This window comes from Elephantulus edwardii, unplaced genomic scaffold, assembly GCF_000299155.1.
Source record: "Elephantulus edwardii isolate Elephantulus edwardi_28Jun2011 unplaced genomic scaffold, EleEdw1.0 scaffold00087, whole genome shotgun sequence".
Lineage (NCBI taxonomy): Eukaryota > Metazoa > Chordata > Mammalia > Macroscelidea > Macroscelididae > Elephantulus > Elephantulus edwardii.
The window spans coordinates 13,519,055-13,522,866 of record NW_006399837.1 but is presented as its reverse complement, the minus strand read 5'-3'; positions in this window follow the sequence as shown (position 1 = coordinate 13,522,866).

Below are 3,812 nucleotides of genomic sequence, written 5' to 3'. Positions count from 1 at the left end.
GTCCCATAGGGTTTTCAAAGCTGTGACCTTTCAGAAGCAGATCACCAAGGCTGGCTTCCAAGACATCTTTGCGTGGATTCGAACCACAAACTTTTTGGCTAGTAGCTGAGTGCTTATTTTACCTTCTGTGCTCTCCTTGGACTCCAGTAACTGGCTTAGCTCCCAGAAGATAGAGCTCTCGCCTCTCATCAAAAGATCAAAGGATCTATGCAAAGCACAAGTCAAATCATTTCTCTTCCTCATCTAAGTTCAGCCAGTGACTGTTCATAACGTACAAGATAAACTCCAGGCTCCTTATTTGGTGTACACTGTCCTATACGATCGGGGCCTTGCCTCCATGCTATTGTTGTCCGATGCCACTGAGTCAGCTGTCACTCACAGCCACCCTGTGACACAGAACGTACCACTACCAACCTCTGCTGCGGTGGAACCCACTGGGGCACCCACTGTGTCACTGTATCTTGTGGAGGGCCACCTTTTTTTACTGGCCTTCTACTTTTCCAAACATCATATCTTTTTTCTCTAGAGTCTGGCTCCTTCTGGTGACATGCCTGAACTTTGGGAGATGAGGTTTAGCATCCTTCCTTCTAAACCACATTCCAGTTACACTTCTTCCAGGACAGGTCTGCCTGTTCCTTTGGTAACCCTTGATGCAGTCCACCTTGTTTGCCAACACTACAATTCAAAAGTGTGAATCATTCTTTGGTCCTCCTTCATTGGCCAACATTCACCTATTTATGAAGTGATGGAAAATGTCATGGCTTGGGTTAGGTACGCCTTAGTCCTCAATGTGACATCCATGCTCTTTAGAACTTTAAAGAGGTCTTGTGCAGCAGATCTGAACAATACAATAGGTTATTTGATTTCTATACAGTAGTCTGTATGTAATTGTAGAATCCAAATGCCGTTAGTCTGATTTCATATTTTCCAAGTAATTTTCTAGTAACGAATTCCATTTCCCAGGTTAATGCTGAGGGGAGGTGATGGGTGAAAGTATGTCTCATATATCAGACAGAAGTGTTACATCAATAAGATGTATGACCACTGTACATAATGAATCGGCCTTTTGCTCGACCAGACTCCTTTGAGTCAGGCTAGTATGACTCAGTCCCCTTGAGGTTAACCCACCCTGATTGTACTGACTAAGTGAACACGTGGATCCGCAAAATTGAGAACAGGATCTTCTGACAGACAGGATCTTCTGACAGAGAAGTACCTTTTATGAGAAACTTGGAGACCATCCCAGAGGACCTGTGCTAAGCAGTGGGTGCTGTCCAGGGCAGAAGCCTCGCCTGGTAGGTCAATGCCAGCCATTGTCAGTGGACACGAGATGTAGCTTATCATGTATATGCAGTGAGGGTTCAGTGATCAGTGATTGTGAAGAGCTGTGAAGCGGAGACTCGGAGCTTCCTGGTTTTGAAGGGAGGATGATTCACTCTCTCTGGGGCCCGGGAGCTCCCAGACCTCACACGTGCATCTCTTCTTTAGGATAATCTAGATTTGTATCCTTTTATTCTACTGTGTAATAAACAGCACAGCCAGAATGCTTCTTAAAAGGGAGGACTGGGAGACTTTGTCTTGCTTGGCTTAGACGTGCGATTAGAAGGGATGAGAGCCCACGGGAAGACATCACGCTTGGAAGAAGCAGAAGGTGAGCAGAAAGGGAGCCCCTAGATGAGACGGACAGACATGGTGCCTCACACAGAGCAGTGGTTGAGGATGGCTCAGAAAGGAGCCTTCTGTCACCACAGGGTCACAGAGAGTGGGAACGACAGACTAACAATAGCAACAACACTTTAATAATTCCCTAATCTTAAATTGAGTACATTCTGTAGTTTATTCCAACGAATTATCAAACCCAAAGGAGTGAGGAAGCCAGCGGGTGGACATGAGGAACCCAGGGGAGCTAGCCGTAGGCATCATGAAAGGGTGGTGAGAAAACCTTGACACCCTGACCTACACGTCAGGAGTTTGGGGTGTTGTGAGGCTCTCCAGCCTTGTGGCTGGCCCCTGCCGGTCAGACAGTCTAAACAATAGTGTCCTTTTAGAGTGCAAGATCGCTCAGAGCCCTGGGTGGTAGGTCAGCGAGAGAGTGTCACGTGGCCAGCGGGTGTCCCAGAGGAGGAAGTGGGACAGTGGTGATGTGATTTCTCCTCACCCCTGGGAGTTGGATTAATGCTGATTCTTCTTCATGATGGTGTCAATGAGGCAACGCCACCTGAAAGGCTGTCTACGCCCAGGAGTCTTGCTTTTCTCCCACCTTTCTCGTCACTTCCAGAGTTCCAGTGTCCATTGCTATAAAGGATACAACGTGTGGACTTCGTTAAAGTCAGGTCAAAGTCATTGCCATCTTATAGGACCAGCTCATAGCTGACCCTCCAGTGGGTTTTCAGAGGCTGTAAATCGTATAGGTGGAGACTGCTTATCTGTTTTTCTACAGAGTAGTAGGCGGATTTGAACTGCTAACCTTTGAGTTGGTGGCACAACTCCTTACCCACTAGGATTAAAAACCACCAAGAATAAAATCCAAAAACTTACTCCAACTGAGTTGATTCTGACTCACCAAGACCCTATTGTTGTTAGCGTAAAACTCCCCCAGAAGGTTTCCAAGGCTCCAAATCCTTACAGATGCAGCCGCCTCCTCTTTCTCCCATGGAGGAGCTGGTGGGTTAGAACTAGGTATCTTTGGATTAGCAGTCAAGCCCTCTAACCACTTCACCACCACGTCTCAGTTGTTAGGAATAAAACCAGCCCAGCCCACTGTGGTCAAGTTGGTTCTGATTCATGTGAATCTCTATTGGGTTTCTCAGGCTGTAAATTTTTACAGGAAACTGGCTGTCCTTCTCACAAGGAGTGGTTGGTGGATTTGAACCATCAGCCATTCGGTTAGCAGCCCTATGGTTAGCAGCAGCAAGGCACCTGTCTCGCCAATTATAAGTCATGTTTCCCTATCCAGTCCGCTTGCACAACTTCCTGTTTGTGAAACTTTGGGAAAGTGACATCAGGTCTCTGAATTCACTTCAAACATAGGAATGATAATACTTCCCATAGAGCAAGAAACTTCTGAGTCCCTGTAAAGCTGAAAGAGCTTCCCCAGAAAGTCTTTGAGGTCTTGTGTAAAAAGGAAGGAGGATTCCCAAATCAGGGAGCTCTGACGGCCTAGTGGTAAGGAGTTGTGCTGGCAACTCAAAGGTATGTGGTTTGAATCCACCAGCTGCTCCCTAGGATGAAGATGGGCAATCTCCTCTCATGCAATTAACAGCTTCTGAAAACCTGCTGGAGGGTCAGTAAGGGGTCTGTTCCAACTCGATGCCACACAACATTATTCTCAAATCAGGGAGCTTTGGTGGCCTAGTGGTAAGAAGCTGTGCTGCAATCCCAAAGGCACACAGTTTGAATTCAGCTATTCCACAGGAGGAGGGGTAATATCCTTCTGTATGATTAGCTGCCTTTGAAACCCCATTGGAGGGTCAGCTATGGGTCAGTTCTGACTAGATGGCACACAGCAACATTCCCACATGAGCACAATGCCAAGGGTTCGTCTGTAGGTCTGATGGACTGAAGGAGAGGCACAGCTTTCAAAATATACTTTCTTTTGAAACAGATGAGGACGAGAACTGTTTAAAGGGGATATTTGATTAAGTACTATTGGCATGAAAGGAGTCCAGAATGAAGCCAGCATAGTGGAGTGGACTTGGGGGGAGGGATTGCATAACAATGAAAGGATTTTTCCTTTACTTTTCAAAGAGAAGAGTGAACTGGAGGGGAGGGGTGGGCAGGGAGAAAAGTACAACAATGAATGAATGGAAATC